Raw genomic sequence first — 11,247 nt, 5'->3', positions numbered from 1 at the left:
GGGGGGTCGCACAGCTCTGCCCAGCTCCCCCCAGTGCCAGCACATCTCCCACTGTCCCCGGCAGGAGCGGGGTGCCCCCGTCACCCAGGGTGAGCCCCCCTGGCAGCGGCTCTGGGTGCGGAGGCTGCGGCAGGCGCCCGCCCACTGCTCCCAGTAAGGCGGCTGCAGTCAAATGGAAAAGGATGCTTCAATGTCCTTTACAAGTGTGATGCTGGAAAGGGACAGCCAGACCCCAGGGTTGTCACAAGCTGTGTCCCTGCCCAGAGGTGCCTTCCCAGCGCCGTGTCCCCACCTGAACCGCGGCAAACGGGAGCGTGGGCATTCAGGGATACAGCAGGGTGAGGCGCACGGACCCTGTTCCCAAAATCCCACGGCTTGGGCACGCTTGGTTTGGATCTTTCCTGGAGCATCCTCTCCCCTGCCCGAGCAGGAGCCCTGGCTTTTACAGCGGGAGCTGCTCGGGAGCAACACAGGTGGGGCACAGGGACACCCCCTGAGGCAGTGCCCCCCTTGCTGGGCTCAGGGACAGCCCTGCCAGTGCTTGGGGACATGGCTACGAGGCCGGGAGAGCAGCATTAGCATTCCCAGTTGGCACCAGCTCTGCCTTTCCCCTCCCCGCTCCGTTCTGCAGCCGGCATCGCTCCTTGCCGGGCCGAGAGCCTGAGAGCTGTCCCTCCATTAGCGCTCCTGATGGGAGCCCGGAGAAAGATGTGCTGCTGGGATAAGGGAGAAGGACGTTTAGGAAGTGCTTGTCCCTCCCTCCCGCTCCTTCTTTTCTTCCAGATGAGAAGTCACTCTCTGCAGGGATTTTATTGACAGCAGCGGGCAGGGGGCGAGGAGGTCTCAGGCTGGAGCAGGTGAGCACCTGGACGTTCTTGGGAGTCCTTGATTTCTACAAGACACCCCAGGAAAGAGGCTCTGCTGCATCCCCGGGATGGAGAATGTTTCCTGGGGGGTCTCGTGGAGCTTTTGGGGCCCCAGAGACCCAAAGGACCCTTTTCTACAGGAGCCAGGGAGGAGGAGAACGGCCAGAGGAAACTTCCTCACCGCTGGCCCTCATCCAGGGAGAACGCAGCTGCATCCTTGGAATCGAGTGGAGCGTGGGGACTGGGAGCGTTTCCGTGTTATTTTTTGGGGAAGCCACGTGAGGCTTGTGTTAATTCCTGCTGGAAGAGACATCGGAACCAGCCGAGGGCTGTGGGATGGGTGAGGAGGTAACAGCCCCAGGTGACAACTGCAAGACACCAAGGTTTAAAGGGGCGGGTTAATGAGGGGGTGGTGAGGCTGTGAGGGAGTCCTTCTGTTAAAAATGGGTGCTCAGAGCACAGATTCAGTAACCAGGGCTCCCCTCAGCGTGCCCTCAGATCTAATTAGAATGGAAAAAGTAATTAAGGGAAGGTGCTACAGAGCTGAGGCTCCCAGCGCAGGCTCTGGCAGACAGGCAGGAATCTGGGAACACCTCGGGAGTTTGGGCCAAGGGATAACTCAGGGCCTGGGGCTCTTTTCTCACCTTCCCAGCAGAGCTTGTCCCTGCTCCACCATACACACCCCAATTACGGAAACCAGCTCGCCTCCTGGTTCTTGGAAGAGCGTCCCCAGGGCAAGGATGGATAAGTGATGCTTTTCCACGCTTTTTTGGTGTCATGCCGTGCTATCCCTCCCTCCACGGAGGCAGCCCTGGATTGCAAATCGCTTCTTTACCTGCATCCGCTGCTGTCCAGGAGGCAAATTAATTAATAATGGTCAATTAGTGCTGTGGGTGCTGGAGGTGCTGGGCACCGCTGTGTCCCTTCCTGGAGCATGAGGCTCTGGGGGTGCCTGGCTCTGCAGTCCGGGGCTGTATTTGTGTATTTAAGAGATTTAATTCAGAAGTCACCCTTGGCATGTGGCAAAGCTGCAGAGGCAGCCCTCTCCAGGACATCCAGGACAAAAATTCCAAAGGAGAGGGGGAAAAGCTCCATCCCCCCATAAACGTGGACTGAGTGATGTGTAAAATATCTTCACAGCCGATCTCTGCTAATGGGTTGCAAATTGCTTCCATCAGCTCTGGCATTACAGATTGCCGTCTGAAATTGCTTCCAGGAGCCCATTTTGGGGCCAAACACTTCCTAGCTTGGGGAAATAACCATCAGCATCATTAGCGACAGTAAATTGTATTCAAATGAGGCACCGTGGGGCCTTATTAGGACTTCTTATGTGTGCCTTTCTCCCTGGTGGGGCAGCTCCAGCGTTAGGGACTCTTGCACCTGCACAGAATCCTTTAAATGGAAAAGACTTCCAAGATCATCCTCTGACTGCCAAGGCCAGCACTGAGCCACGTCCTCAAGATGTCCTTTAAGACATCTATGTGTCTTAAATCCCTCCAGGAATGGTGCCTCCACCACTACCCAGGACTGCCTGGGTTTGACAACATTTTCCATGGAGAAATGTTTCCTGTTTTCCAGCTCCAGGTGTTGGGTACCTGGAGGAAAAACTGGTCTTGCCATTAAAGATGGGCAAAGACGGCCTCTGCCAGTCCCTGCTGGTCATTCCCATTGCTTTGTGCTGCTCCTCGAGGCAGTGCTTTGCTCCAGGTCTGAACCAAGAGCAGCTCCGTTGTCTCCACAGAGATCCTGGTAGAGGTCCAGGGTTTCCTAATTCATGAGCACATCGTTAATTATCTGCTGGAAGCCAAAGCCTCGGCATCTTGGTGAGACTAACGAGGCTATTAACAGAGCTGCTTCTTGCCATGCTGGCTTGGGCTGGCCCCGAGCGCAGTGCCGTCCCAGGCGGGTGAGCAAAGGCAGAGACAAGCTTTGTATCACATCCCCTGGCACCTGTTTGCCTTCCAAACCACATCTGACCACTGCTGAGACCTTCCCAAAGGAAACCATCTGAATCCCGGGGACAGAGAACCCAGCACAGTCAGCTCGGTGAATCCGTGGGGTCTCTAAACCGAGCGCATCCCCAGCATCCACGTGGTGGTAGCTGGGGAAAGGTCACAGCCAGCCAGGGCGGAGGGTCGAGCTGCAATGCCCGGAGCTGCTGCTCCCAGGAGTTCCCCCCGGGGTTATCCTGAGTGAAAACAGCAGTGTTTAAACCCAGCAGTGGCCGATGCGAGCCGCTGGGTCACCGGGCCCCGTGAGCGGCGTCTCCGGGTGATTTATGCCGTGTTGTGCTGTGCTCTCGCTTGCACCCGCTTGGCTCTCCCGGCGTGAGGAGCAGCCAGTCCATTAAACACTGAGTCATCCTCAGCAGCATTTAATTTTGTGAGGGGCAGCAGTTTGGATAATTAAAGGCCTCCATGGCCAATGCCAGCGGCTGTGGAGAGCAGGGCTGATGGGGAAGGCGAGGACACCCGGCAGCACCGGTTAACCCGCCACCGAGGAGGTCCAGCTCTCCCTCCCTCCCTTCTCCCCCTGCATTTTGGGTTAGGTTTTAACCTTTTCCTGCCTCAGACAGGGGCTTCCTTAGCCAGGTGAGTGTGATGATGCTTTGTGCTATTTCTGCCTGGATTAACCAGGTCCTGATGGGATCTCCCATGGGCAGATCTGCTATCTGGAGGCCTTGGCTTATTAAAAGGACAAGCTGTTCGGGGAGTTGGTAATAAAGCCATGAAAGCTTTTACGAACCAGAGTTGAAGGCACTAATATCGCTGTGCTCTGCGTGGGTGAGAAATTAGACAAGAGTTCCTCCGTGCTGATGGGGTTTTTTTCTCCCCCTATTCATCTTTCTCAACAATTATCTTTTATTTTGATATCTTTCTATTTAAACCTTCAGAACTGTGCTTGGGATGAAAAGGAGGTTGAACTGCTTAACAACCGTGCACCTTGAGGTGCAGGGTGGAGGCATGGCGCCATGGGGAAGGTGGCTTGGGCTGTCCCGGGGTTTTGACAGCAGGAACCATCCCCAAGAGCCAGGCAGCAAATTCCCTGGGGATGGAATCCTGTGGGAGGGCAGGAACACCTCCTCACCAGCAGCCTGGGGAAGAGCCATAACGCTGCACCTGTGTTGCATCAACATTGCACGCCTGGGGCTGGATAGCTGGGAATTCCTCTTCCTGCTGCTCATCACCCTTTCATCTGGGTGCCCCTCACCTCCTTTGGGGCTGAGTGTGTTTTTCGTAGCCCTTTCAGAGTTGTTTTTGCTCTTTTTCCATCCCGGAATCTTGCAATCAATTGGACGCATCTTTCCGGAATTGTGGACAGCACCTTGAAAACCGAAGGCGGATGGAAACGCTGTGGAAAATCACCAAGATGGGTGTGTGGCTTCATTAGCTTGAGCAATTAGCATGAGGCAATGCAACACCACTGGCTCCTGCTCAACCACTGTCCTGAAACGCTTCCCCTGTGCACAAATTCCACCTTGGGTGGGTCCTGCCATCCTCACTTGTTTCACCCAGTGCCCAGAGAAAACATCTCCTGGGACACACAGAGCCCTGGGGCTGCAGCCCTGGGCTGAAGGGGCTGAGGATGCTCAGGCTGGATGGGACCTGTACGTGGAAGTGTGGGGCAGAGCCCAAACAAACTCATTCCACAGGATGCTAGGTCAAGCAGGGATCTGCGAGGTTGCCAGCGGTCCTGCAGCGCTGCCCAAGGCCATCCCTCCTGGCTGCTTGCTCTCTCACCGCTCTGATATCCGTACCAGAAGCTGGTTTGGAGCTTCTGGGCCCTGTTGGGCCACGCTGGTGTTCCCAGAGCTGTGTCCAAAGGCACCTTGCTGAAGGTCCAGGCCAGGATCAGGTCATGGCACACAGGTGTGTGTGTGTGTGTGCTCAGGTGAGATCCCGGGATGTGCCCAGTGTGGCACAGGACAACAGGAACCTCCAGCCCCTCCCTGGGTGTGGATCCAGCCCGTCCTCCTGTGCTGCCCCACTCGTCCCACTCCATTTCTGCACCCACACTGCCCTGGCTTTGCTGGCTGCTGTTTGTCCTCGTGTCCTTGTCACTGCCACAGCCCCCATCTGGATCACTTTTTCTTTTATTCCCTGTGACACTGGTTGTGGTCACAACAAAACTCATCTCATTATGGAAATGCTGAGGGTAGCTGGAAGGGGAAATGGATCCCTCCATCTGGGAAGTGCCAGGTCGGCTGCAGAGCCGGGTTGGAGGAGGCAGCTCGGGCGTCTCGGGTGTGCAAAAGCCGCTCCAGCAGCAGCTCGGGGCTGTGGGAGCCAAAGGGTTAACGCTGCCGGCATCCTCAAACGGCACCGATGGGAGCAGGAGCCTCTCCATCTCCGAAAGCTGGCAAACAAATTAAAGCAATGTTGCAACTAATGCGTTTCTTTGCAGCAGAGAGGAGGGGAAGAGAGGCTGAAAGGCTGCGGAGACAAAGGCGGTGCAGATGGGTGCTGGGGGACCCGCGAGCGCCACGTGCAGCGCTCCCAGCTAAGCTCAGATTTGCTGCCACGGCTCCGTGACAGCGGCTGGAATAACCTGGGGAGGATTTATGAGAACCACAGCAGGGCCAAAGGGGGAGCCTGCCTGGAAAGGGCTGTAGCTGGGAATTACTCTGGTGTTGACGCTTCTCGGTGCTCGTGTCCCATTTCCGCGGGAGGGATTGTGCGGTGCAGGGAGGGGGGAAAATGGCCCTGGATGCTCCAGGAGATCAGCTCATCTTCCTCCCAGCAGCCTCCCGACACACAGCAGTCCAGCATCTCCCACTTGGCTCCCCGGGCTCTTATTTGCATGGAAGAGAAATTAAACAGAGAGATGCAAATCCCTTTAAACAATTTAAGGGAGCTGATGGCCCCGGTGGAGCCGGGTCTGGGGCTGCTGGATGCCCAGGGGGAGGAGGTTGCTTGGCAGAGTTTGGTGTGTGGGCTGGGGGAGTTGGACCCACAGCCACTGTCCAGGGGCTGCTGCTGCTCCCCGGTGTGGCCTTGTCCTTGTCCCCTGTTGGCAGAAATGTCACATTTCTCTGGAAGGAGGGGCTGTGTCCCCTCCCTCGGCAGCCAGGCCCATGCACGGAGCAGATGGAGCCCATCTTGAACGTGCAGTCTCAGCAAAAGAAAAGCCAATAATGGAGTTAATTACAGACGTTATGTGATCACAGGGGATTCCCAGGGGATGCTGGCAATGGAGCAGCCCTTTGCTCGCCATCCGCAGCACCCGGCCGGGGGCTGAGCTGCCCTCCCTGGGGATGGCTCATGCACAAACGCCCTGGATGGACTGACTTGGAGCTCTGTGGTTATGGGGGCTGTATCCATCCCTTCCCCTGTGGTTTTCCTGGCTGTGTCTCCTGGGGCAGATTCACAGGGTGGCTGGAAGTGCCGAGCAGTGTCTGCTCTCCCCAGGAGCTGCGCCTCCGGGTGTGCGAAACGTGAATACCCCGAGGGCAGAGCAGTCTGCCTTTGTCTCACCGCTGAGAGAAACCAGGAGAGAAAGGGCGGCAGTTCCTAAAGTCCTCGTTTAAAAGTGAATTTTAACTTGGAAGACCACAAACCCCTTACCTGGAGCCTCTGGGGCAGCTCTGCCCTCTCTCCCCCAGCCGTGCAATGTCTGATCAGTGACACAAGGGACTTCCCAGTGGAAACCGGCAGCTGGAGTATGTGGATGTGCTGGTTTGCCCTCTTGGTGCTTCTGCTCTGCTCCCCATCAGCTGAGCTAATAAAGTTTGGACTCGTTAAATCCACAAATGGTTTCAAAGTCGATTGCCCTGGGCTGGCTCGCAGCTCCTGCCCACCCCTCCCCTCGCCTCTCTGCCGGGGAGATAAGGATGGCAGTGGCTTTAATTCCTCACTTATGCATCGACTGCCAATTCTCCTGTCCGCTCACCCTTGATAAATGTTGCACAAAGATTTGGCGGCCAGCGTGCCAGAGATAAAGGTCCGGTCCCACCAGATCTCCTTCCTCTGTGCCTTTTGTCTCGTTATGTGTCCAATTTGTTAAACAACACACCTGCTGCAAGAGGCTCTTCCCATTCCCTCTCCTGCCTCGGATTATTGCTAAACCTCTGCGTGAGCCTCCAGCCTGGGCTGGGAGCTGAGGGCTGGGGAAGGCGCTGTCATTTCCAGGCCTTGAGCTGTCATTGATCGGGGATCAATAACGGAGCTGCCTTGGCTCAGAGCTCTCCAGGCCTGGCAGGATCCTCATCGCTGCTGTCGTGTGGGGCCGAGGTGCTGCCGTGTCATCTGTGAGCCCAGCCCTGGGAGCAGAGCCCAAAGCAGGATTTGGGGATGCTCCTGTGCAGGAAACCTGCAGAAGAGAGTGTGCCTGGGGTTTTAGCCTTGCTGAAACCCCGTTTTGCACCCAGGTGCTGGCTGAGCTCGGTGTGGGGTGCAGGTGAGCTGCTGTGGGGGCCGTGTCAGTGGGAGCTGTGCTGTGTCTCACAGTGGGAGCTGTGCTGTGTCTCACCCACCCACCCTATCTGGGTGTGCTGGGACTGGCTCCCCCAGCTCAGAAACCCAGGACCCTGCAGGCAACAGCCCTGATGCTGCATCTCCTGCCCAAGCCTCAAATTTCAGGGCTGCTGGAAGCAAGGGGACAGACAGAGACCATTGATTGGGGTGGAGAGGGAAAAACAAGAAGGAAGGTCTCAAGAAACCTAATCACTGAGTATAGATCTGGCTGGTGGCACGTTAGAGCTGATCCCTTTGCATCCTCATCCTGAGTGTTGTCTCTCTTATGAGAAGATCAAATTAAAGAAGAGACGAGTGTTGCTGAGGTCTGGATGTCTTTGAGCTCGATGTGGCACACAGGTGTGTTATTCCTGCTGGAAGACCAGCTGTCCCAGGCAGCTTCAGGGGCTATTTAGCTTCCAGGTCTCTGGACTCCGCAGTTTGGCAGTGGCTCTGACAACATGGCTCGATCACTATCGTTTCTAAATCCATGAGAAATGTCATCTGAAGTGCAACAAATAACGGTCTGATTATCTGCTGGATCCTAATGCTACTCCCTGGAGATAACAAGCTGCAATTTTCCCCCTGGGCCATACAATAATCGCCCCAATTACTCCCAAGCAGTGGTTATTAAACTCATGGCACCGCTTTCGTTTACAAAGCAAAAATCATTAAGCAGGTGTGTGTGTGTGTGTTTTTGCTGTTTGGCTGGGAGTGACCGAGGTTGTTCTTGCTTTGTTCTGGGAGAGGAACTCTTGGTAGCTGTGGAAAACCTCCATGGCTTTCCCACTCTGTGTGGCACAGTTCTGTCAGGAACGGTGCAGAGGAGCCTCCGGATGATCGACCAAATAAAATGCAGTTGGTGTGTGTTAAATGCTGGGGTTGGTATCCCAGAGGATGCAACCTCTATCCAAGTATAACGTGGAGGGATTTAGGGAGATTGCGTGGTTAGCTGGGATGTGATGGGCATTTCAAACACAGCCCAGGCCCTGGCAGGAGAGGATGTGCTGCCGTGCTTTGGCTGGACTGCAGGTGGGAATTGCAGGGGGTGCCCCACGGCAGCACAGGCTGTGGGGTATCACCCCTCTGCTCCATCAGCCTCCAGGGAGAGGGGACAAGGTCCCCTTTGTCCCAGCAGGCTGTCACTGAGGTTTGATGTGTCACCGCACACACGATGGCTCCCACACGAGCGTGTCCTCACCCGGACACCGAGCTTCCAGCTGCTCAGGGAGGAGAGCAGAGCGAGCAGAGGGAGGGATGACCAGGACCAGGGAGGCAGCACTGGTGAATTATGCATGACTCCAGGAGGGGAGTGTTATCTGCACGGACAAAGGCCTGTGCCAGCAGCCCGGCTCCGCTGTACCTGTGCCTTCCTTCGCCCGCGGTTTATCTCCGCTCCCAGCTTGTAATTCAGCCCAAATATCAGAGGAAGCTGGGAGATTAATTTTCTCTGTTTGCATGGCAAAGGAGAGGGGACACGCTCTCACTCCCGACTCCCAGCTGTTTAATCCTCCACCAAGGCCTGCCGAAGGAAAAGGCAAAAAATTTATCAGTGTTGGCAAGTGGCTGGTGTGGGGAGGGGCGGTGGAGCCTGGGGCCCCCCATGAGCAGGTCGTGGGCACTCACAGCAGGCTTCACGTGTGGTTTGGGGGGCTCTAGGAAAATGCAAACCCTTCTTCTCTCCCCAGGTCCAGAGGAGGGTGTGGGTTTGGGAGAGCCGGAGTCATTTTCCCGTGTCCCTTTGGGGTGGGAGCCTTCACGGCTGTGAGTTGCTCAAATATTTAAGAGATGACAACTGTATTAACACAAAAACTAGATAAAGATCCCTTGAGTTTAAAGACAGAACCATCAGCTCAGCTCTTATTTTCCAGCCCTCTGCCTTAGCTTACTCCCTGCCTTAAATGAAATCATAAATATCGGCCCACAAAGGTCCTTTGTCACTGCACGCAGCTCCCGGCGACACGAGGTCATTCATTAAAAGCCAGATGAAGGCAATAGAGACACCCTTTGTTTTTTAAGGAGTTCAGGATAAGGCCGTGGCTTCTCTGCTGACGTTAATGCACTGTTTCACTTCGAGGAGCGCGGCGACTTCGGCTCCTCCCGTCCGAGTGATCTTCACCCCGAAGCTGATGTAGGAAACACCCCGGCTTCTCTTAGGCAGGACATCACACATGAACCTGGTTTGTTGTTGGACTAATGGCAAAAACAGGGTCCTTCTGGCCCCTCCTCACAGACCCCATGGACTCCTCATCCCCCTGCTCCCAGCCCCCCCGTGGGTGATGCTCTGGCCACATTTTGCCCAGCAGCTCCCACCCAGCACATGAGCCTGATGCCATCTGCCGGCCTCTGCCTCTGGCCAGCCAGGAGAAATCAGAAATTAATTCCCTAAAAGGTCCATCTTCCTCTGGCTAAACCTCGGCTGCCCTCGCTGCTCAGCACGATGTTTTTTTCCCTCTTGCTACAGAACAACTCCTTTTTAACACCCCTGCTGTATGAATGCATCAAGGAAATGCATCTAAGATTTATTTTTTCTCCCTTTTTTTTCCCTGGAGAAAGGTTGCTGTCTTAAAATGTCTAATTCCACTTGCCTCCCCCTGCCTTTTTTTTTTTTTTTTTTTTTTTTCTTTTTTGAATGACTGTTTATGAAGACCATCGTGCTCTAACTGGTTTTGGATTAAAAGGAACTTAATAAAGGTTTCCCCTGAGCACAAAGCTGCACAAATGGGTTTGCAATTGCAGAGTTAATTACGGGAGCTGGGCAGAGCAATCGGTGTTTGCAAAGCTTCACCAGAGGATGAGGCTGGCAGGGAGAGGTTTGGCTTTGCTCACACAGTGAGGCACCAGGGCAGGTTTTCCTTCCATCCTGCCCCAAAAGATCGAGGAATGGGGTCACCATGGGCATGGAGCCCAGTCACATCCTGGGGTCACATCCTGGGGTCCCTGGGGTCGGCCAGAGCTGCCCAGTGAAGGGTCTGCAGTGGCTGGAGGTGGAGAATGGGCTGAAGACCAACCCAGTGAGGCTGCGGGAGGAGCTGGAGGAGAATTTCTGCTGCCTGAGAATGTGAAGTGCTTCCGCCAGTAATCGCCGGAATCATCAAATTAGCATAAATTCTATTAACGGTTTCCCAGATGAGACATTTCAAGGCTTCTCCCCCCCTTCCTGACACAAACAAAAAGGGAATATAATTACTTTGCCATAAAGCAGCTCCTGAAAAGGCCCTCAGTCCTTCTGCCTTTCTTCTCCGGCGAATAAAGCTCCAAATGAAAGGTGCTGCTGACCTCTCTGCTCTCATCATTCATCAACCGAGGAGGAGGAAAAGAGGCTCCACAAAGGTTTTAGGGCCTGGGGCTGAGCAAATGCTCGTTTGCCAGGTCCACAGCACAGGCTGAGGGGGTTCTGAGCAGCTTTTTGGGGTGCTCAGATCCTGCTGCCCTCCTGATTCAGAGGAGGATTTGGAAGGACGATGGTTGAACACATATGGAAGAAATGTAATTTGTGTAACACAAGCCCAGCACCTACTGCAGTAACTCACTACAAGCACCGCGGGGGCAATCATCTAAAATAATGTGCTTTTTTATTGGCATGAGATTGCGGATGACAATTTGAAAGAGAACAGAATTTGCTTATGAGCAAAAGCTTCCTTAACTCTTCAGAACGACACTAAAACAACTCGCCTGCCTATAAATACGATCTGCCAATAGAGACATCTTAGCATCTTCAAAGATTTAATTACAGGCAGGAGCTGCAGGAGGCCCCGGGCTGACACCAAAACAGCTGAGCCTCATCACAAAGGGGGGAATGTACCTGCACAAGAGACTCTGCAGAGCCAGGTGTACCCTTCAACCTCCAGCTTCTTCCCAGACAGGGGCAAATTGGCCTTTTGGGTGATCTATAAGTTCATTTATCAAAGTCAGAACCTTTCTCTTGC

This window comes from Pseudopodoces humilis, chromosome 32, assembly GCF_049639895.1.
Source record: "Pseudopodoces humilis isolate 2021_Gansu_Grassland_sample_001 chromosome 32, ASM4963989v1, whole genome shotgun sequence".
Taxonomy (NCBI): Eukaryota; Metazoa; Chordata; class Aves; order Passeriformes; family Paridae; genus Pseudopodoces; species Pseudopodoces humilis.
The sequence above is the reverse complement of the archived record's forward strand: the minus strand, read 5'-3'. Positions refer to the sequence as shown.